Below are 24,888 nucleotides of genomic sequence, written 5' to 3' on the forward strand. Positions count from 1 at the left end.
AAACATTTACTATAGAGCAATAATTTTACCATATAATGTTCTTTAAACGTGGTATATACAGTAATACGCACTTTAATAGACATCATCATGACAGCTACCATTTGGCACAAGCATGTATCATAGCACTGTTGTAAGCCTGTTTTACATACTGTGACAAAACAGGGTCCCACTGGACAGAGATCTTTTTTTTCATCATCTGTTTCTCACATTTTAATGTACTTTTTAAATTGGCCCAGTCTATGTATATACACCAGAGAATGTAGTCATTTCATGTTATTAGCTACATGTTGGCCTTGCTATTAAATGCAATATTGTATGTATTGGAAATATAAAGACTGTTGCCATATTGTGTGAAAATAGCAGGGCAGCAGAAGCCCTATTGCATGGCAGGATGGAAAATTCTTTTAGGTAAGGTAATTACCATTTGTCTCAACTGTCCACTGTTATGGGGTGTGACATAGATCTGGGCTGTTAGTAATCAGAATTATGTCTGAGTGACTGTTAATATAGCTAGCTGGTGGCCTTAGTTATCTATATATAGCTGGTAGCCCAAGTTAGTTATCTAGGTCAACAGGTAATTTAGGAGGTAATTAGGTTAGAAGTTCCAGAATATGTACAATGAGTCTCCACAGTACTATATTGGCTGAAATTTATAAATATCTAGCAATATAAATGCTATTGTATCAAAATGTATCTTAGATGCTGCAGATACAATGTATCAAACATCTTAATGTTTCACGCAAGAGTGAAGTGTCATGTTATTTACTGGAATTGGTCGGGAATTGAACTCATGACCCCAGTGCTGTAAGGCAGAAGTGCTAACCACTACGCCACCGTGCAACCCTTTGTTAAGTTTATCCAGCCAAATAGCTAATTCATACATGCCAACTCTCCCGGAATGGCCAGGAGACTCCCGAATTTCAGGTAGGTTTCCCGGGAGAGCTGGAAATTCTCCCGCATCTGCCCACTTCACTAAATTAGAGCCGGCATGTATGGGCGGAGGGGGCAGAGCTTCGCTATTTGCATCATTTTGGCCCTGCCCCCAGTGATGTAATGCTTGTTTGGGGTCTTTTTTATCACTGTAAAAAGACCCAAAGCAGGCAATGCGTCACAGGGGTGGGGCCAAAATGACTCAATCTGTGAAGCCCCGCCCTCTCCACCCATACACCTCTCATGCCCTCCAGGATCTCCAGGGCCCGGCCAACATAAGGTTAGCAAGTAAGAACTAATTCAGTCACCTTATTCTATTGTATAATCAAGGTAACAGAGATGGTATGTCTAACAGTTAAATAATTTAAGTGTCCATTGATAGCCTCCCTGAATATACAACCACAATTATAAGGAGAGCAGTATGTCAATGGAGTCAATCTATCTTGGAGGACCTGTGTACAAGACATCAGCACAAAGGAATCTGGGCCAGGTATTGCAGTGCCACTGGAGGAAACCCTACCAGTAACCCAGGCTGGGGGACACAGGGCTGTCTTGCAAAACGGTAGCGGTAATACTGCGGGAGGATAAAACACTGAAGGATACTGAGCCTGCAAGAGTCTGCTGAAGGCTACATGCTACCATTTACCCTGTACCATGTGAACTTCTTATGGTGTTGTGCTGCGTAATAAAGCCTTATATTCTGGTCGGCCAAGTGAGTTGAATCCCAAGGAGGGTAACCCCCATCCCAGTTAAGGGTGGTTCCCTCACACATATCAATTGTTTATTTTTGCATAAATAAGCATTTTCATTATCTGAGTTACTTGAAAAGAGAAGTTACAATTCTAAGGAAACATTCCTTTAAGCAGTATATCTCATTAAAGTACACCCTTGTTATATTGTATTTTTTAAAACACCCACTTTTCCTAATTGTCAGAAAAGCGTGGAAGAATATTTAAATTAAATTCTTGTGGTGTCCAGCGCTGAGTGTCGAGAAAACAAAACCACTGAGGGGTGATCAGGAGCAAAGCAAAAAAGGAGTAAATTTGCTCCTGGACAAACCATGTTACATTACAAAAAGGTGCAAATTAATAAAATTTTTGCACACAAGGAAAATAGTGGCGGCCTTTTCATGTTACACCGCACAAATACTTAATAACTTTACATTTTAGAGTAAAAATAAAGCTATTTAAGACATGCCTTATCTCACCATAAATCTGTCCCCTCCAAATTTATCTCCCCCCTCCAGTGTAACATGGTTTTGTCAAGGTGCAAATTTGCTCCTTTTTTCATGCTTTGCTCCTAACTAAGCATCAGGCCCTAAATACAATAAATACAGACTCTCCCAAACCTGTAACCTACTACACAAGTGATACAATGTGTAGTGACAACTATTTATAGGGTATAACAATGCAATTATGTCAATGACAAGTTGCATGTGTTTCATGAAAAGACCCCTGCTTCTCCATGATCTCCTAAATCCACACACTGAGTCCTTTGCATATGCGCTCCTTCATACCTGTACCCCACAACAGAAGTGAAGTGATATGGAAAGACACCTATTTGCTCTGGAATGACAGCTGTTTCATAGACTATGGCAATGCAAAAATCTCAATGAATAGTACCAGATTCCCTAAACTACACTAAGGGAGTGTTCTTAAGAGCCTTTGAGTGGCTTTAAATCCCATGAAAACTCCAGTTTTGGGCGGATTGCCGCATTTGAAAGTTTCGAGACTATTTAATAATAGAGGACTGTACCAGATATCTCTCAACCTCTTCATTCGCAAATCCAGTCAACATAGAAGTCCTCATAGGTGTCTATGGGGACTGTGATTTTGCCTTATTTATAAAGCTATGAAATTAGGGTCTTAACCCTGGTAGCATCTGAATATGGTGTTAGCCATTATAACCTATGGGTCCTCAGATCCCCCCATTGCAAATTCAACCAGGCCATTAAGAACCTGTTAGTGAAGTGGTTGCAATCACTTTACGATAGATTATTTGCTGGGACAGGCTCCTTTCGGAGCCGCTGTCCCAGTAAATACATTTTAATAAATTGCAATGTTAGTTAATTTCATATCATTAAAAATTAACTTGATCAATTTACGATTGGATATAAGTAGACCCCTATTTTCTTTGCATGTGTTTGATGAAAAGATTGCTGTCTCTACCAGATCCACTAATCCCACACACTAAATTCTTTGCATACACCCTATTCCCCAGCTGCACCTCTCACTGCAGTAGTGACATGACATGCAAAGGCAGCTGTTTTATAGGGTATGTCAATGCAAAATCTCAGTGAAAATCTCCATGTGTTTCATGAAAAGACCCAAGTTTCTGCACTAACTGATTTGCATACAAACTCCCCAAGGGGCCTATTGAACAAACGTTTCCCCCCTGTAAAATCCCCGAAAACAACAGTTTTCGGGGATTAAACAATAGATTGGTATTTATGATTGTAGCATCGCAGCAGATATCATAGATATCTGCTGCTTTGCATCTCTTATCGTTTTACTGAGCACTCCCCATAACAGTGTATGGGGAGTGCTCAGTAACGCTATTAAACAATAAATTGACTTTTCAATCATGTTAATGTACACCAGCTCAATATTATAATTGAAAAGTTTCAGTGCTGTCAGCTCTGCTCCGAAGAGCAGAACTGGACAGCGCATGTGTGGAGGGATCACATGATCCCTCCCTGTCACTCACCGCACTCTCTCTGCAACTATAATTGCAGAAAGAGAGCAGAGATATTTGTGCGCATGCCCAAGGTTTTCACTCGGCGCATCCGCACTGGAGTCAGAAGAGGAGCCCCGTTCATCGCATGTTGCTTCGGGAATGAAGTAGCAGTGATAAGTATGTTTTCCACTTCACAGGAACAGCAGTTTTTCGGAACTGCTGTTTCTGTGTTGCTTTTTTAATAAATATGAGAAATAGTTAAATCCTTATCAATGCGATAAGGATTGAAAACTATTTTTCATTTTTGGTGACTGTTGATAAATGTGCCCCCTAGAGTGGTATCCCACTATACAAGTGTCTCCCCATAGGGAAAATATGAGACAAAATGTCTGTGGAATATATACTGCGTTAGCAATTTTTTAACATACACATAATTAATTTGCTATCATTACATTTAATTACCAATCCTTTTAGCAAACAAAAGTTTTCTTTTAGTATCTGCCTTGGGAACATTTAATAACCTGAATTGAGAATTCCTGATATATAGCATGGTTTTCTGTCCCTGGCAGCAATAACATAAATTACATAAATAATAGCTTGAATTTTGGCCATTATATTATATATAAAACATTTAAACTTATACTATGGTACCTCTTTGAAGCATACAGGTTCAGTAGTTATCTCTTGTCTGTTTTTCCTCCTTCTGTTCATATCGTTTGCAGACTCAAAAAACAACTCTCCTTTGCCATTGGTCGGTGCTGCAGATTCAAAAAAATAAAAAAAAACAACCAAACAAAAAAATAATGGAACACACTATGAAATGGAAGAAGTACGTTATAGACCGACCAGTGGTTGGTATCGATAAGATAATACCACTGTAAAATTAATAAACACCGGTGCAAACTTCCGATGAGATGAGCATCCCTGGTTATGAGAGTCGCTGGAAAGTATATACCGGTACTTATATATGTCCTTACTCCAGTGGGTGTAGTGTAAGTTGCATTGTATGGTATATAAAATTAAATGTCATAAAACGTTCCTAGACTGCATTGCAACAGAAGCATCTGTATTAGTGATAATACAGTAAATGACCTTATTAACTCCCATGGAAATCCCCATTGGTTACATATGTTTGACTTCCTGGTCTATGATAATGAGTTTCAGATTCTGTTTGGATGCCATAGATCACGGATGTCTAATAACGTTATTACACAAAAACGAACAGGCATTACTATAAATAATGTATTGTCTAGTATTTCCAACCCAGTATATCAGAAGTCATCACTCTATAGCGATAATCCATTACACCGACAGATAACTAATACAACAAATAATGCTTCATAAACATTTAGCTGTTTTAATTGTATTATTTTATTTATGTTGTTCATATCCTACAATCAATAAAATGATGGTGTTGAATTTACATCCTATAGACGTTTCATGAGATTTCTACAATGACATTTGTAAAACAAAATAATGCAGTGTATTTCTGCAGTGTAACTATATTTTGGCACTATAGATCCCAGAATGTCCTACGGGTGCTGGCAAGTATGTCATGCTGGGACATGTAGTTCACCAACAACCGGAATGCCAAAACCTGCCATGCCTGCTCCTTCCAGCCATGTAACCCCAAGTCACTATCTGGATGTTTCAATTTAATTTGTGAACGGTTACTGAAGCAGTACAATTGTATATGTGATCAAGAGATACAAATGACATTACACAGTATAAACATAAAAGATTACATATTATACAAAGTATGTACAGTCTGTCTCTAATACAGCTACTATGTAAAAGTTGGGAGTTTATAAACAGTAAACTACATTACATTGTTGTGATACTATCCTATAGTACTTTCACATAAATGTGTAATCTTTTTTCCTAAACACGGAACTTTTTTTTATTTAGTCCAGGGAAGCCCCGTACTTTCTTGTTAAGGGAAAATATTGCATAACGTAGGAAGCTTGTCTATCCAGTTTGTGTGAAGTTACTTAGCACAGAAGACGTGCTGGGACGCTACAAGTTCTATAGAATCAAGGACTAAAATATTTTATCACAGCGATTTTCAGTTCACATATACCGTTTCCTTTCTAATTTTATTAGATGACCTTACACGTTTACATAATCATTGACAACGTACTTAAAACATAGCAAACAAAAGCAATAGCCAGGAGAGCGCAACTAAGTGTAGTAAATTAGGGGGGTGTCATGATGTAAAATTATAATAGCGAGGATCACCTTATGTATCAGCAGATATAGAACACAGGCTTGTGTGAGTGGGAAGCCTGCTTCCGAGGTCAGCTGCTACTGAGACTGAGAGCACCAGTTCCGGACGGAACTGACAGCTACAGTCACACAGCGCAGCTACGTGCCTGCCATAGGATTCCTACCAGTATCGCCTACAGCATTAACGTGTTTATCTTAGGGATGAGCGCGCTCGGATTTCTGAAATCCGAGCCCACCCGAACGTTGCGGATCCGAGTCGGATCCGAGACAGATCCGGGTATTGGCGCCAAATTCAAAAGTGAAACTGAGGCTCTGACTCATAATCCCGTTGTCGGATCTCGCGATACTCGGATCCTATAAATTCCCCGCTAGTCGCCGCCATCTTCACTCGGGCATTGATCAGGGTAGAGGGAGGGTGTGTTAGGTGGTCCTCTGTGCTGTTTAGTTCTGTGCTGTTTAGTTCTGTGCTGTTTAGTTCTGTGCTGTTTAGTTCTGTGCTGTTTAGTTCTGTGCTGTTTAGTTCTGTGCTGTTTAGTGCTGTGCTGTGCTGTGCTGTTTAGTGCTGTGCTGTGCTGTGCTGTGCTGTGCTGTGCTGTGCTGTGCTGTGCTGTGCTGTGTTCTGCAGTATCAGTCCAGTGGTGCTGTGTGCTGTGCTCTGTCCTTCTGAGGTCAGTGGTGCTGCTGGGTCCTGTGCTGTGTCCTGTTCAGTCCAGTGGTGCTGTGTCCTGTGCTCTGTGCTTCTAAGGGCATAGTTATTTCCCCAATATTCCCCTGTGTTTAAAAAAATAAAAAAAAGTTTTTTTATAAAATACCAAAAACTACTTTAATATTTTTTAATTACCACAAAATTTTCACAACCAATCCTGCAGTATAAGCCCATTGGTACTGCAATATTACCAAGTTCACACATTCAGCAGTAAAAGTCCAGTGGTACTGCAATATTACAAAGTTTACACATTCTGCAGTATCAGTCCAGTGGTGCTGTGTCCTGTGCTCTGTCCTGCTGAGTTCCGTAGTGCTGCTGGGTCCTGTGCCGTGTCCTGTTCAGTCCAGTGGTGCTGTGTCCTGTGCTCTGTGCTTCTAAGGGCATAGTTATTTCCCCATTATTCCCAAGTTTGTAAAAAATAAAAAAAAAGTAAAAAAAAATAAAAAATTAAAAAAAAAAAAAAAATATATAATAATAATAACCAAATTTGCAAAACCAATCCAGCATTATAAGTCCATTGGTACTGCAATATTACCAAGTTCACACATTCTGCAGTATCAGTCCAGTGGTGCTGTGTCCTGTGCTCTGTCCTGCTGAGTTCCGTAGTGCTGCTGGGTCCTGTGCCGTGTCCTGTTCAGTCCAGTGGTGCTGTGTCCTGTGCTCTGTGCTTCTAAGGGCATAGTTATTTCCCCATTATTCCCAAGTTTTTAAAAAATAAAAAAAAAGTAAAAAATAATAAAAAATTTAAAAAAAAAAAAATATATAATAATTATAACCAAATTTGCAAAACCAATCCAGCAGTATAAGTCCATTGGTACTGCAATATTACCAAGTTCACACATTCTGCAGTATCAGTCCAGTGGTGCTGTGTCCTGTGCTCTGTCCTGCTGAGTTCCGTAGTGCTGCTGGGTCCTGTGCCGTGTCCTGTTCAGTCCAGTGGTGCTGTGTCCTGTGCTCTGTGCTTCTAAGGGCATAGTTATTTCCCCACTATTCCCAAGTTTTTTAAAAATAAAAAAAAAGTAAAAAAAAATAAAAAATAAAAAAAATATATAATAATTATAACCAAATTTGCAAAACCAATCCAGCAGTATAAGTCCATTGGTACTGCAATATTACCAAGTTCACACATTCTGCAGTATCTTGTGCTACATATAATGGAGACCAAAAATTTGGAGGATAAAGTAGGGAAAGATCAAGACCCACTTCCTCCTAATGCTGAAGCTGCTGCCACTAGTCATGACATAGACGATGAAATGCCATCAACGTCGTCTTCCAAGCCCGATGCCCAATCTCGTAGTACCGGGCATGTAAAATCCAAAAAGCCCAAGTTAAGAAAAAGTAGCAAAAAGAGAAACTTAAAATCATCTGAAGAGAAACGTAAAGTTGCCAATATGCCATTTACGACACGGAGTGGCAAGGAACGGCTTAGGCCCTGGCCCGTGTTCATGACTAGTGGTTCAGCTTCACCCACGGATCTTAGCCCTCCTCCTCCTCCCCCCCCCTACAAAAAATTGAAGAGAGTTATGCTGTCAGCAACAAAACAGCAAACAACTCTGCCTTCTAAAGAGAAATTATCACAAATCCCCAAGGCGAGTCCAAGGGTGTTGGTGGTTGTCAAGCCTGACCTTCCCATCACTGTACGGGAAGAGGTGGCTCGGGAGGAGGCTATTGATGATGTAGCTGGCGCTGTGGAGGAACTTGATGATGAGGATGGTGATGTGGTTATTGTAAATGAGGCACCAGGGGGGGAAACAGCTGATGTCCATGGGATGAAAAAGCCCATCGTCATGCCTGGTCAGAAGACCAAAAAATGCACCTCTTCGGTCTGGAGTTATTTTTATCCAAATCCAGACAACCAATGTATGGCAATATGTAGCTTATGTAAAGCTCAAATAAGCAGGGGTAAGGATCTTGCCCACCTAGGAACATCCTCCCTTATACGTCACCTGAATAACCTTCATAGTTCAGTGGTTAGTTCAGGAACTGGGGCTAGGACCCTCATCGGTACAGGGACACCTAAATCCCGTGGTCCAGTTGGATACACACCAGCAACACCCTCCTCGTCAACTTCCTCCACAATCTCCATCAGATTCAGTCCTGCAGCCCAAGTCACCAGCCAGACTGAGTCCTCCTCAATACGGGATTCATCCGAGGAATCCTGCAGCGGTACGCCTACTACTGCCACTGCTGCTGTTGCTGCTGTTAGTCGGTCATCTTCCCAGAGGGGAAGTCGTAAGACCGCTAAGTCTTTCACCAAACAATTGACCGTCCAACAGTCGTTTGCCATGACCACCAAATACGATAGTAGTCACCCTATTGCAAAGCGTATAACTGCGGCTGTAACTGCAATGTTGGTGTTAGACGTGCGCCCGGTGTCCGCCATCAGTGGAGTGGGATTTAGAGGGTTGATGGAGGTATTGTGTCCCCGGTACCAAATCCCCTCGAGATTCCACTTCACTAGGCAGGCGATACCAAAAATGTACAGAGAAGTACGATCAAGTGTCCTCAGTGCTCTTAAAAATGCGGTTGTACCCACTGTCCACTTAACCACGGACATGTGGACAAGTGGTTCTGGGCAAACGAAGGACTATATGACTGTGACAGCCCACTGGGTAGATGCATCCCCTTCCGCAGCAACAGCAACAGCTGCATCAGTAGCAGCATCTACAAAATGGCTGCTCATGCAAAGGCAGGCAACATTGTGCATTACAGGCTTTAATAAGAGGCACAACGCTGACAACATATTAGAGAAAATGAGGGAAATTATCTCCCAGTGGCTTACCCCACTTAGACTCTCATGGGGATTTGTGGTGTCAGACAATGCCAGTAACATTGTGCGGGCATTAAATATGGGCAATTTCCAGCACGTCCCATGTTTTGCCCACACCATTAATTTGGTGGTGCAGCATTACCTCAAGAGTGACAGGGGTGTGCAGGAGATGCTTGCGGTGGCCCGCAAAATTGCTGGACACTTTCGGCATTCAGCCAGTGCCTACCGCAGACTAGAGGCACATCAAAAAAGCTTGAACCTGCCCTGCCATCACCTCAAACAAGAGGTTGTGACGCGCTGGAACTCCACCCTCTATATGCTGCAGAGGATGGAGGAGCAGCAAAAGGCCATTCAGGCCTACACAGCCACCTACGACATAGGCAAAGGAGTGGGGATGCGCCTGAGTCAAGCGCAGTGGAGACTGATTTCCGTGTTGTGCAAGGTTCTGCAGCCATTTGAACTTGCCACACGAGAAGTCAGTTCCGACACTGCCAGCTTGAGTCAGGTCATTCCCCTGATCAGGCTGTTGCAGAAGCAGCTGGAGAAAGTGAGGGAGGAGCTGGTAAGCCATTGCGATTACAGCAAGCATGTAGCTCTTGTGGATGTAGCCCTTCGTACGCTTTGCCAGGATCCGAGGGTGGTCACTCTTTTAAAGTCAGAGGAATACATTCTGGCCACCGTGCTCGATCCTCGGTTTAAAGCGTATGTTGTGTCTCTGTTTCCGGCGGACACAAATCTACAGCGGTGCAAAGACCTGCTGGTCAGGAGATTGTCCTCTGAAGAGGACCGTGACATGCCAACAGCTCCACCCTCATTTTCTTCCACATCTATGGCTGCGAGGAAAAAGCTCAGTTTTCCCAAAAGAGGCACTGGCGGGGATGCTGATAACATCTGGTCCGGACTGAAGGACCTGCCAACCATTGCAGACATGTCTACTCTCGCTGCATTGGATGCTGTCACAATAGAAAAAATTGTGGATGATTACTTTGCTGACACCATCCAAGTAGACATGTCAGACAGTCCATATTGTTACTGGCAGGAAAAAAAGGCAGTTTGGAAGCCCCTGTACAAACTGGCTCTATTTTACCTGAGTTGTCCCCCCTCCAGTGTGTACTCGGAAAGAGTTTTTAGTGCAGCGGGGAACCTGGTCAGTGAGCGGCGAAGGAGGTTGCTTCCTCACAACGTTGAAAAAATGATGTTTATAAAAATGAATAATCAATTCCTCAATGAAGTACAGCACTGCCCTCCAGATACTACAGAGGGACCTGTGGTTGTGGAGTCCAGTGGGGACGAATTGATAATGTGTGATGAGGAGGAAGTACACACTGTAGGGGGAGAGGAATCAGAGGTTGAGGATGAGGACGACATCTTGCCTCAGTAGAGCCTGTTTAGTCTGTACAGGGAGAGATGAATAGCTTTTTTGGTGTGGGGGCCCAAACAAACCAATCATTTCAGTCAAAGTTGTTTGGTAGGCCCTGTCGCTGAAATGATTGGTTTGTTAAAGTGTGCATGTCCTATTTCAACAACAGACCTCTCAACTGCAGCTCATCCCTTCTCTGCGGGGATAATGTCTCCTGTGCTCTGACACGTCACTCTGTGTACTCTCAGCCTCAGGATCTGACACTACAGCTACCATGCCTCTTGTAGCAGCCCTCACTCCAGGGCCTCTTCCATGTGCAGTGTCCCCCTCTCTCTTGGGTTCACTATAGTGGCATGGAGTTCTCCCCCTCATCCAGGGCACACATTCCTTGCCCTGGCTCAGTCACCACGCTCAGACTTCCAGGCAATGCTGGGGGAGCCTGGGAGCTTCCACCCCAGGTCCCCAGCTACAACTCTCCTCTCCTGTGTCTTCTCTCTCTTTCTGACACTTTAAAGATCGTGCCTTTAAATGAAAAAGTCAGTCTTCATTGCACGACTATGTGCAAGTGCAACAGGGACATTTTTTTGGGTTTACAAAGTCAAACAATAACACTACGACCCTGTCTGTCTGGGGTCTGTCAATGACGAATTGTCTGGAGCATGTTTTGAGGAGGTATTGTGGCCCCGGTATCAAATTGGGTACTGGGGCCACCCCACTATGCAGTCCAGATACTTGTTTGGTGGAATTCCGACACGTGGAGGGTTTTTTAATTATATTGTGGCCTCGGTACCAAATTGTGTACCGGGGCCACCACACTACGCAGTCAAGATACTTGTTTGGTGGAATTCAGACCAGTTGAGGGTTTTATTATTATATTGTGTGGACCACTCTATCTATACCACACTACAACTCTATACCACTCTATTTCCTACTTTAATTCTATTTAATTCTATTTCCTACTTTAATTCTATTACTAATTAATTACCATAAAGAGGAACAAAAAAAACCAATTTTACCAAAAGTATAATATGACTTAGACTTACAAACACTACACTTGAAAGATCGTGCCTTTAAATGAAAAAGTCAGTCTTCATTGCACGACTATGTGCAAGTGCAACAGGGACATTTTTTTGGGTTTACAAAGTCAAACAATAACACTACGACCCTGTCTGTCTGGGGTCTGTCAATGACGAATTGTCTGGAGCATGTTTTGAGGAGGTATTGTGGCCCCGGTATCAAATTGGGTACCGGGGCCACCCCACTATGCAGTCCAGATACTTGTTTGGTGGAATTCCGACACGTGGAGGGTTTTTTAATTATATTGTGGCCTCGGTACCAAATTGTGTACCGGGGCCACCACACTACGCAGTCAAGATACTTGTTTGGTGGAATTCAGACCAGTTGAGGGTTTTATTATTATATTGTGTGGACCACTCTATCTATACCACACTACAACTCTATACCACTCTATTTCCTACTTTAATTCTATTTAATTCTATTTCCTACTTTAATTCTATTACTAATTAATTAACATAAAGAGGAACAAAAAAAACCAATTTTACCAAAAGTATAATATGACTTAGACTTACAAACACTACACTTGAAAGATCGTGCCTTTAAATGAAAAAGGCAGGGCAGCACAGTGGCCTAGTGGATAGCACGTCTGCCTCACAGCACTGGGGTCATGAGTTCGATTCCCGACCATGGCCTTATCTGTGTGGAGTTTGTATGTTCTCACTGTGTTTGCGTGGGTTTCCTCCGGGTGCTCCGGTTTCCTCCCACACTCCAAAAACATACTGGTACGTTAATTGGCTGCAATCAAAATTGACCCTAGGCTCTCCCTCTTTGTCTGTCTGTCTGTCTCCCTCTCGGTCTGTCTGTGTGAGTGTGTGTCTATAGTAGGGAATTTAGACTGTAAGCTCCAATGGGGCAGGGACTGATGTGAATGAGTTCTCTGTACAGCGCTGCGGAATTAGTGGCGCTATATAAATAAATGATGATGATGATGATGAAAAAGTAAGTCTTCATTGCACGACTATGTGCAACAGGGACAGTTTTTTTCTTTACAAAGTCAACTAATAACACTTGGACCCTGTCTGTCTTTAACATACTTGATGGGATCTCAATGACGAATTGTCTGTAGCATGTTTGGAGGAGGTATTGTGGCCCCGGTATCAAGTTGGGTACCGGGGCCACCCCACTACGCAGTCCAGATACTTGTTTGGTGGAATTCTGACACGTGGAGGGTGTATTTATTTTATTGTGGCCCCGGTATCAAATTGGGTACCGGGGCCACCCCACTACGCAGTCCAGATACTTGTTTGGTGGAATTCTGACACGTGGAGGGTGTATTTATTTTATTGTGGCCCCGGTATCAAGTTGGGTACCGGGGCCACCCCACTACGCAGTCCAGATACTTGTTTGGTGGAATTCTGACACGTGGAGGGTTTTTTAATTATATTGTGGCCTCGGTACCAAATTGTGTACCGGGGCCACCACACTACGCAGTCAAGATAGATAGATGCGTATCATAGATAAAGTACATTCAGTGGTGTGGGGCAAATTGAAAAATATTCAAAATGCACTGACATTATCAAAAACAAGAGGTTGTCACACGCTAAAACTCCAACATGTATATGATGGAGAGGATGGAGGAGCAGCCGTATGTGTAGTGTAATGCAGACCTGTTGAAGGTTTTTTATATATTTTATTGTGGTGCCCAGTGCCCACTCCTCTAGGCAGTCCAGGTACATTTATTGGTGCGATTCATAAAAGTTCAGGGTTTTTAATATATCTTGTGGTGACCCACTCCTCTACGCAGTCCAGGTACATTTATTGGTGCGATTCATAAAAGTTCAGGGTTTTTAATATATTGTGGTGACCCACTCCTCTACGCAGTCCAGGTACATTTATTGGTGCGATTCATAAAAGTTCAGGGTTTTTAATATATTGTGGTGACCCACTCCTCTACGCAGTCCAGGTACATTTATTGGTGCGATTCATAAAAGTTCAGGGTTTTTAATATATTGTGGTGACCCACTCCTCTACGCAGTCCAGGTACATTTATTGGTGCGAATCAAACAAGTTGATGGTTTTCTTATTATATATATTGTGGTGACCCACTCCTCTACGCAGTCCAGGTACATTTATTGGTGCGATTCATAAAAGTTCAGGGTTTTTAAGATATTGTGGTGACCCACTCCTCTACGCAGTCCAGGTACAATTATTGGTGCGAATCATAAAAGTTCAGGGTTTTTAATATATTGTGGTGACCCACTCCTCTACGCAGTCCAGGTACATTTATTGGTGCGAATCAAACAAGTTGATGGTTTTCTTATTATATATATTGTGGTGACCCACTCCTCTACGCAGTCCAGGTACATTTATTGGTGCGATTCATAAAAGTTCAGGGTTTTTAATATATTGTGGTGACCCACTCCTCTACGCAGTCCAGGTACATTTATTGGTGCGAATCAAACAAGTTGGTGGTTTTCTTATTATATATATTGTGGTGACCCACTCCTCTACGCAGTCCAGGTACATTTATTGGTGCGATTCATAAAAGTTCAGGGTTTTTAATATATTGTGGTGACCCACTCCTCTACGCAGTCCAGGTACATTTATTGGTGCGAATCAAACTAGTTGATGGTTTTCTTATTATATATATTGTGGTGACCCACTCCTCTACGCAGTCCAGGTACATTTATTGGTGCGATTCATAAAAGTTCAGGGTTTTTAATATATTGTGGTGACCCACTCCTCTACGCAGTCCAGGTACAATTATTGGTGCGAATCATAAAAGTTCAGGGTTTTTAAGATATTGTGGTGACCCACTCCTCTACGCAGTCCAGAAAGATACCTTTTTGCAACGTTTTGGACTAATAACTATATTGTGAGGTGTTCAGAATACACTGTAAATTAGTGGAAATGCTTGTTATTGAATGTTATTGAGGTTAATAATAGCCTAGGAGTGAAAATAAGCCCAAAAACTTGATTTTTAAACTTTTTATGTTTTTTTCAAAAAAAATCCGAATCCAATACCTTAAATCCGAACCGAGACCTTTCGTCAAGTGTTTTGCGAGACAAATCCGAACCTCAAAAATAACGAAAATCCGGATCCAAAACACAAAACACGAGACCTCAAAAGTCGCCGGTGCACATCCCTAGTTTATCTTGCCACTAATTAAACATGGTCAGATCTGGGCTGATCTCCAGTCAGAGGTGGTGTATGGCTTCCCAGCCTCGTACTGTATCTTATTTATGTCTAGGATCAGGTAAGGCACCCTACCAAGAAGTAAGATCAGGCATTACTTTGCCAAGATTCATAGCTACAATAATTTTGTGGATTGAAACAGAACCGTCCTTCGTTAAATGATTAAAAGGTAAAAGTCACCAAGGAGTGTCACCCACGACCAAATAAAGGCACAAAAAGCCACAGATCAAGTGGTTTTATAGAGCCACAGATCGCGGAGATGACATCTACTATCCTTTTATAATTTACAGTAAGGGGTGCGTTATCCATAATACAAATCTTTCCAATGAGCATTGATGTGATTATGGGGCCCATTTAATAATTAACGGATTTTTGTCATTGCTTATACAGATATTATTTACATATGATTACACACCTATATTTATCTTAATCTATTCATGAAGAGACATATATGTATACTTTATTATTTTGAACTACAAAAAATGGACAATAATAATCTGTCTAAATATGCATCAAAAAAGTATAAAACAAGTGTCAGACATTAATTACACTATTATGTGTTATAGCTAGCGCTTGTTTGCCGTGTAGGTATGTCCTCTTTCCGTTTTGGGAAGCGCCCTTGTGCAAATGATTTTTGCAAGCATTTGCCAAATTGTGGTCTGAGAATGTAAATGATTAAATACCATTTCAGAACCATGACTTCTATTACTTCTTGGGACACCACCTTAATTTTTTTAAACTATAATTTGTCTTCTAAAATACTGCTTATTCAGGTCCTATTTGGTTTTAAGTTATTAGAGTAAGAGGAGATTCATTTCATTGTCCTTTTTTTTCACATTTTAATTTTTTTCTAGTAATTGGTTTTTGTGTGTCTATAGTACAAGTTTGCAGGAATCTATGACCTGCAAACTAAGTAAATAGTGTGAGCAGTATAGTTGGAAGAAGAGTAATCTCTAATAAAGAAATGTATTTTCAGAAAGTATTTAAAGATTTAAAGGCTGTTGAGGGCTATGTAAGCAGGGTGGCTGGCAAGTTTTAGCCCATGGGGCTAGAATAAGCTCAGCAGCCAATTAGGAACATTTTAAAGGAAAAAAAATGCAAGTAGCCCAGTGACCAAGCCCACTATGGGACCGGCCCAGTGGGCACAAGCCCTCCAGCTCAGCCAGCGACTGTTTGTAGGTAAGGGTGAGTAATTTGAATTGGATTCTGGAGGACATGGGCAGCCAATGTAGGGATTTCCAAACTGGAGCGGCAGATGTAGAGAATCGAGAGAGGAAGATCAGTTTTTATGTGGCATTTAAGATGGATTTAAGATGTTTACTGCAACATAACGTAGAAAGATGCAAGGCCCATAAAGACACAACTGTCAAAATAAAAAAATAAAAAAATCAGTGAAAGAGGTGTGAAAGTAAACAATTAAATATCCCTGAATTCTGAACTATATCTCTGACAATTATAGCACTGTGAGAAACTGGCAGCTGTCCTAGAATCTCCACCCTAGTTACACAAGCTGCAAAAAAAATGGGAGCTTCATTTTTTCTGTTATGCACCTTAGCATGAGGCTTCTTCTGGCCCATTGCTGTGCTTAGTCGAGGCAGCACAAATTACAATAGCATTACCCAGGTATATCTCCAGAGCAAACAACAGACAAGCAATAGATGTAGGCTGGGAGTTTTTTATAGGTGATTGTTAAAGGAGAGGAAGCATGTTAAATATGTTTTTTGCACCAGCTATTACCATACACTGTTCCTAGTCTAAATTACCCACGCTTTTAACACTTGCTCCTATAAACCATGCCTACTCAAGTGCTTTCACCACATTAAATAGAATATAACAGTCATAGAGATCACTGAACAATAGCTACTGTATCAAGGAAGTATGAATCCATAGTCACAATGCAGATACACCGATCAGCCACAACATAAAAATCACTGACAAGTGATGTGAATAACACTATCTCCTTACAATGGCACATGTCAAGGGGTGGCATATAATAAGCAGCAAGTAAACAGTCAGTTCTTGAAGTTGATGTCTTGGAAGCAGGCAAAATGGGCAAGCATAAGGCTCTGAGCGACTTTGACAAGGACCAATTTGTAATGGCTAGATGACTTGGTCAGCGCATTCTTAAAACGGCAGGTCTTGTGGGGTAATAATAATAATTAGTCCAGTATTAGACAATCTTTAATAAACACCTCTACACCACTTGCATAATGAGCTTGACCTAGAAGGTGTTAACAAAATAAAATATCTTCAATTCTATGTAATCACACAGGTAACATCACTATTAAATAGCGTGTGTTGCACCTTGTCGTGTGACAGGTATTAGAAGCAACATTACAATATTTAATATTTTACCATCTGCACTGGGATAATTACATGGTCCAGATGGAACTATTAATTAATATTTTGTTACTTGTAATAGTGAATTTATGTCTGGCAATATGGTTCCTAATTCCCGTAAGGTGCTCTGGCTGTCTCTTGCAGTGGTAGATCCAGCGGTGCTCAAGCTGTGATTCTGAGTACCTGCTGTCCACTTTGCACCTCAAATAGTGCCTGTCCGCATTGCGGACATATTGTGGCTTAGACCCAAAAAATTATCCATTACCCTCATCAGTGGTGAAAGCTCAGCATGGGAGAAGCTCCTCGACCGCATGTTTGCAAGTGATGAAGCATTTCAACATTTTCCTCACCGATTGGCTTGCAGGATACTTGTGTGTGTTGGCATGTAAGCCATGGCTCCCTTCAAGAACATATCTAAAAGGGCGGATATGCTATAATGTATAACCATTTATCTATACTGGAGTACCTATTCCATCCCCTTTGATGATATTGGGTCGTACAGACGCCATAAGGCGTAACTATGCAACAAATTGCAAGAGAACAATGCTTATATAAACCTCTTCAGACACTATAGAGCAGAAGAGTTGGAGTTTGTATTGGCATTTTTTGACACTTGACATCCATTTCGTTATTGCACTATATAGAGTAGAAATCAATTCAAAAACATGTCGCAGTCTAAGGATGAAATTCCTGGGCCCAGAGAAGCCACCACAAAGCAGCCTCTAAGGTGAAGCATTTAGTGAAACGTATGTTAGGGTTTTAGAGGTGGTGTGGATTAATCAAGCTCAGGGGAATTTAGTTTAGGATTCACTCTACCTGAAAATTTGATCAGAATCTGATCTCATTTCCGCCAGATTACTAACAATACTTTTACAGCTCACGGATGGTTAAACATTTTATAACTTTAGATATCACCACCGGAAGTGTTTTAACTTATTAAAGTTGATTTAGATATCTCGGGCACTGCTTAAAAAATCAATCAATGAAAAATACAGACCTGTTTAAAGTCCAAGATCGAGTCTACCACTTAATATAAGCTTCATCCGCTGTCAAATCTATTCAGCTTCAGATATAACCATGGTTCAAGGTACTGCCGTTTATATGAATCTCTAGTTAGCAATCACATGTAAATCCCCATTGAGCCATATTTGTAAGTGAGTGGAATATTTGGGTAATAAAAGAGGTCATATGTTTATTTATTAGCTCTTTATTGATTATTCACTGTAATATTGATGAGATAATAAGAAATAATTTTGAAACGGTAAAATGATCTTTTGCAAATTAAGTCGTCCCACTGGCAGTAGTGTGAACACATAGGGTTAACTACCCCAAGAGCGCCTAGGTAGAATAGATCCTCTTATTAACCATAATATTGGGAAATGTCACTCACCGGACCGTGAGTGCCTCTTCTCCTGTTATTAGGAACCGTGGCCGTCCGCCATCCTGATGGTCTGCGCATGCGCAGCCTCTATGAACCCTTCAGACCTGTTGCTTTTAGTTAATTGGCTGATCAGGCAACACTCCCTATTTAAAGCACCTGTGGTCATTACCTTGTTGCCTGTTCTTGGAGTCTCATTCTCTGTGAGTCTCTGAAGGTGTTCCTGTGTTTCTCCTCGTGTCTTCAGTTCCAGCTGATTCCTCTCTATTGCATTGCCGGTTTCCAGATCGCTTCAACTCTCCTTTGTTTCATCGGGTCTTCAGTTCCAGCTGATTCCTGACTATTGCATTGCCGGTTTCCAGACCGCTTCAACTCTCCTGTGTTTCATCGGGTCTTCAGTCCCAGCTGATTCCTGACTATTGCATTGCCGGTTTCCAGACCGCTTCAACTCTCATGTGTTTCATCGTGTCTTCAGTTCCTGCTGATTTCTGCATGAATCATCATTGCTTCACTCGTGTCAAGTTCTCTGCCTGTGTGCTACACAGACACGGATTACCGCTACCACTCTCCTGTGGTCTTTACTCATGTCGGCGTTCAGCCGCTCAGCTATTCCTGTGTTTCTCTCGTGACAGCCTGCTCAACTGAATCGTGGTATGCTTACCTTCTATTGACTTTACTAGTTTATTGCATATCCGCTTGGACTGTGTCCTGCTCATCTACGGAGTCCTCTATCTTAAGAAGATTTAGATGCTATTGACTTTGTCTCATTTGACCTGGATCTCAGTAGTGACTTTGTATCTCTCAAGCAGCGCTTGTCATTTGCTATTGTATTGTATATACCATTTGGGATCAAGTTCCTTGTGCTCTCCGTGTTACCTTCTATGTTCCACTCATCTACACTAGTGCCTATCCTCACCTCTAGCAGTGGTACAACTTGCTGAACGCAGACCACTGACTCCCAGTTTCCTATTGGCAGCAGTTACAAGTTTCCTCACTATAAGCAGTGGTACAACTTGCTGTACGCAGACCACTGACTTCACTACCTCCTATCTATTCCTGGACAACTCCTCTCCCTATAGCAGTGGTACAACTTGCTGTACGTAGACCACTGACTTTCCTCACGTCTTCACGTCCATCAAGATCCTCGTGTTCATATTGTCTAATCCATAACCAGTTGCTGCTAGTCATAGACTTTCCTTTAGCATCCTCTCACCATCTGCTGATTCTCCTGTTCCGCTAGTCACCCTACTTTTAGAGGACCACTGTGTGTATACACTACTCTGGTAAGACTACATCTGGTGATATCCTGGGCAAAGACTCCTAGTGCCCGTGACAGGAAACTTATAGACTTATACAAACGCTATGGATCATATCTGCCTAATGTGTTAGGAATATTGGGGTACACTTCTATTATAACATATATAAGATTCTGAAAGATCAGTGACTGCTAACATTGCAGCATACAAAGTATTGGTTTAACACAGCTGTAAATACTAGGGACATCTTTCATTTACGAACACTACCTGATTAGAACCTTTTATTAGATCTTTGTAGACATGCACAAACGATCTTTTACGCCAAATGAAATGGTCTCAATATATTAGAGTAAATAAAGTACAGGATTCGGCGCACAATGGTGTGTTACTGGGATAGATAGCCCAAGTTCAGTGGAAAATTATGAAGTTCAAGGTAATGCTTCAAATTCCTGGATGGTCCTCTAGGACCATAGGTATTAGTCCAGTTTGGTAGACATTGAAAGACAGAAAAACAAAAGTATGAGATCAGTGTGTTAGTGATAGCCCATCACCCTGAAGAATACACACCCAAAGGAATAAATAAAAGTTGTTCTCTCAGTAATACATAATCAGCATTCTCTCCAAGGAGGTAGTACAATCAGCAAAGTAGCATGCAACTACCTCCTTGGAGAGAATGCTGATTATATATTACTGAGAGAACAACTTTTATTTATTCCTTTGGGTGTGTATTCTTCAGGGTGATGGGCTATCACTAACACACTGATCTCATACTTTTGTTTTTCTGCCTTTCAATGTCTACCAAACTGGACTAATACCTATGGTCCTAGAGGACCATCCAGGAATTTGAAGCATTACTTTGAACTTCATAATTTTCCATATATATATATTTATGGTGTGCCTCCAACTCTTTTTTTCTTTGTACACCACAAAGCAGCGCCTGCCCAATTTTAGCTTTCAATAAGTAGAGCTGCTAGAGTAGCTTTTGGTGGATAAGCTGTACCAGACTACCTAGCAGCTATCAGCAGGGGCTAAACCAGGGTTTCCCAAACCCAGTCCTTAAGGCTCCCCAACAGTGCAGGTTTTCTGGGTCATATGTGACATAATTAGGACCACCTGTGGATCTGTTACAATGTGTCAGTCAGTAATGAATACACCTGTGCTCCAGCAAGGAGATATGGAAAACCTGCACTGCTAGGGAGCTCTGAGGACTGGGTTTGGGAAACCCTGGGCTAAACACTGCATCTTGGTGGAGATCACAGAGCAGTTCAATGCTGTGTCTCCCATATGTATAATAGTATCAGAAATCAAAAAGAGGTGAGTAAGCTAACCAGCAGAAAATAAATTTTATGGTAATATTAAATTCTGACAATACCAACCTTCTTCCATTCCACACATGTGGCCTAAGACATGTGATTTTTAGATTTTAAAATTCTCTCTCTTTCTTGTAATAACAAGCAATCAAAATAACTCAAAAAACTAACATCATGTGCAGTTGTATATAACAATGAATGTGTAATGAAGTCTACTAGTAAATATCTCGACATACATGATGGCAAATGTTGTACAAAATATAATCAAACATTGATGACCAATATTAAAAAATGTAAAGGTCTGACATAATTTTAATATGGTTTTAATGTTTTCATTATGGGAGCTATACATGGCAAGCAACAGCGCCAGAGTGAAAGTGAAGATGAGGAAGGAGCTGAAGAACGACATCAAGAAAGACCAATATCCCCAGCTCCTGACACTCAACATCTAAACGAAACTCAGAAGATTTTCCTGGACATGCAAACATCCAGCAGCCATGTAGAAAATACTTTACAAGGCATCTGTCTACTTTTATTTATTTAAAGATTTTATTTTTTCAAGGGCCAATAGTACATGTCAATCAATGACGCAATGTGTTACTAATGGTATATAAAAATACAGATAATAAAACAGAGTCCATTAGAAAAGATAAACAGTATAGATATTGGCCTGATTTTACAATAAGGAGAGAAAGGAATATCTAAAAAGAAAGCAGTTGGACAAAAGTAAGTTAAAAGGGGGGTGGTGTGGCAGCTTCCTAAAGGTGAATAGAAAAAAGCAGTGTGGTAGAATAGTTAAATTAGGAGGGGAGAGATGGGAAGGTTGAGGTAGAGGGTGAAGGGAAGGATCCAGATGGAGTGATGTTAAAGAGTCATGTAATGAAAGGAATTTGAATTTGGAGTATGAGGTCCACGGTGCCAAGACCTTATTAAATGATTTAGAGGTATCGCAGAAAATACATGTCATATATTCCATTTTATACGTGTACCATATTCTGCTGATAATCGTCTGCAGTGATGGCACAAAGGGCTGCTTCCAATCAGTGGCTGTTTGGCACAGAGCAGCAGAAACTATGTGACGGAATATCTTCATTTGATGTTTGGTAGCCGCTGAAATCCCAAGAGGGAGGAGGAAAAACCTGTGAGAGTAGGGGACTATTATTATTAATGTTTATTTATAAGGCGCCACTAGGTATCCGTAGCGCCGTACAGGGACAGACAGAAACACGATACAGGGTGAGACAGCACGGTACAGTTAACAAAAAAGCACAGTAAATTGGAAGCTCAATGTACAGCTAGATGAGAGGTGAGAGCCCCCAGCGGGGTTGCTAGAGGGGTAGAAGGGCAGGAGGACCTCACGGAGGAGACAAGGAGATGGAGAGCATAGTTAAGGTGGTGGCGAACAGGAGGAGAGGAGGCCCTGCTCGAAGGAGCGTACAATCTAAGGAGCGTGTAGGACGGACAGAGACGCAAGAGTAGGTGGAGGAAAGGGGGAGAACGGAGGCAGAGACGGAGAGTGGAGGAGAGGAGAATGATGAGGAGGGAGGTAGGAGGAGGGCAGGATAAGGAGGGCGGTAGGTGGGAGGCTGGAAGGAGGTCGGGATGTCAATCTGCAGTAGTGGTGACGCAAAGTTCCGAAGTTACATCCAGAACAGGGCAAGTTTGGGACACTGCCACCAAATATGGAAGAAGGATTCCTTCCATCCTGTATCCTCTCCAGCATGTGCTGGACAAGTCCGGTAAGATTTTTTGCAGTTTTGTTGGGACCAAGTACCATCGATAAAGGAGTTTATAAGCGTTTTCGTTCCATTTCACACAGATTGAACTGGAGGCTATATTAGCTCTTATTTCTTCCCAGTCCTCGTTATCTAGAGGTCCTCCCAGGGCTTCTTCCCAAGCCCGCTTATGAGAATTCCACCCATAGGCATCTGTCTACTTTTAAAGAGATGAAGGAGTGCCATGTGCAAATGTTAAGAGCATTTGAGAGTTTTTGTGCCATAAAGGCAACAAACTTTGCACAACAGAGGCCCATCGCACCAGGCCCTATTGCAACAGCCGCTTCCGGCTAGCCGGAGCATGCTGAGCCAGAGGGTGCATCACCTGCTTCTGTGGTTGTACCATCCTCTGCTCTGGTGACTTGGAAGCCTTGATATTTCATACATGGGGCCAGAAGGTAAAATAATAAGAAAAGCCAAATCATGTCTGGCATTACCTTTGTTTCTTTGCATATTATTATTTTGATTGTTAAATTCACAACATAAACAGCTTGAAGAAAACTTTTATTTTTTTTTACATTATTGTAAGCATAAAAATGCAACTGATTCAAACGTAGTCATTAATCACATATGCCTTCAATAAGGCATAGTCCTATGAATGTGGAAGCGCATCAGTGACGTCATCTTCCTCCTGGCCAGCAACTTTGAAACCTCACTCCATATGGCAATATTATTACCCTATTACCACCCGTTATACAACTACCCCTTGACCAACATTGTTGTGTAACAGGATCATTTAGCTTATGAGTCACTTTTACTTTTGCAGTCTGGCTGGGCCAACTGCAAATGTAGACTTAACCTGATGTGTCAAACTCCCATTGTCCCATAGATTGTAAGCTTGCGAGCAGGGCCTTCTCACCTCTTTGTTGGTTTTACCCAGTTTGTTTATTAGTTTACTGTGTTTGTCCCCAATTGTTAAGTGCTATGGAATATGTTGGCGCTATATAAATAAATGATGATGATGATGATGAAATGTCACCCACAGAGCTATGATGTCACACACAATATCTGATGCATATATAAGTGCTCCCCCAGACCGGTCAAGGAAACAGAACATCTGTTCTATAACAGATCTGGTTTAGGAATGCACGAAATTGTGTGTGACCTCTTGCTCTGTGTATGGATGTAAAATTGGAGTGAGGAGTCAAGAGCGAAAAGGGGTAAGCCTCGTCTCCTTTGAAAAAAAGGGTACAAAAATAACAAAAAAATACATGTGGGTGTATAGGGACACAAGTGTGTTAAAAGGTATTCAAATATTTTGTATTATTTGCCGCTATAAACATCTAACACTATTCAACAGATTTGTAAGGAAATACAACATTATGCAAAGAGTCATTTGTCATTAAATTGAATATGTTCCAAATGCTCCTTTTACAAGTAGCATAAAATAATATATGTTTAGACAATAAAATGAGCCTACAATAAGCAATAAGTTAAAATTGAAAAGTACCTAATAGCTACATAACAGGTACAAAGGACTCCTTATCGAGTGGCAGATGAATAAATTGATGAACGCGCCACAGGAAAATCCGCAGCACCACCTTCAGCAGACGACTAAAGGTAAGCTGGGACATTTCTCCCTCAACACCCCCCATGGTCTGGAATTTTGGTCAGCAGTGGTATTGAGGTTGGGATGTTGTGCAGGAGCTCTAGGCCACTCTGCAAAATGCGCAATGCCCATGAGGGCATGAGGTGGTAGGTGGTAACGGATCACCTCAGCTGACATCCCAAAGAGGCTGACACATGGCCTGAGGACACGCTTCCTGGGACGAAGATGACGTTCTTATGAAAAACACATGATTTATTAGCAGCATCTCCGTTAATGTGCCCTTACTGTACATGGGCTACGTTAGTCAGCCCCTTTCCTCCCCCATTCTGCCTCTCAAGTCATAAGGGACCATATGCGCCAGATGCATGCACTTATGAATTACATACACTTGCACTCATT

The 24,888-nt window shown here is 41.6% G+C and overlaps 1 long non-coding RNA gene across 3 annotated transcripts in view; it reads right to left on the bottom strand.

Annotated features, from left to right (window-relative positions):
- LOC142153039 (uncharacterized) overlaps positions 1 to 24,888 on the bottom strand; it is a 325,397-nt gene that overhangs the window by 46,406 nt on the left and 254,103 nt on the right. The window contains exons 1-2 of one of the 3 annotated variants that reach the window (XR_012691430.1): positions 5,845 to 5,912; positions 4,258 to 4,364 (exon numbers count right to left, since the gene is read on the bottom strand). The exons of 1 other annotated variant lie outside the window; for it this stretch is intronic. This is a non-coding gene — a long non-coding RNA (uncharacterized LOC142153039). Of the gene's footprint in view, positions 1 to 4,257; positions 4,676 to 5,844; positions 5,913 to 24,888 lie in introns of those variants that run through there. One more of the 3 variants, XR_012691428.1, reaches the window with a different exon arrangement.

The sequence above is a fragment of the Mixophyes fleayi genome, chromosome 1 (genome assembly GCF_038048845.1).
Source record: "Mixophyes fleayi isolate aMixFle1 chromosome 1, aMixFle1.hap1, whole genome shotgun sequence".
Classification (NCBI taxonomy): Eukaryota; Metazoa; Chordata; class Amphibia; order Anura; family Limnodynastidae; genus Mixophyes; species Mixophyes fleayi.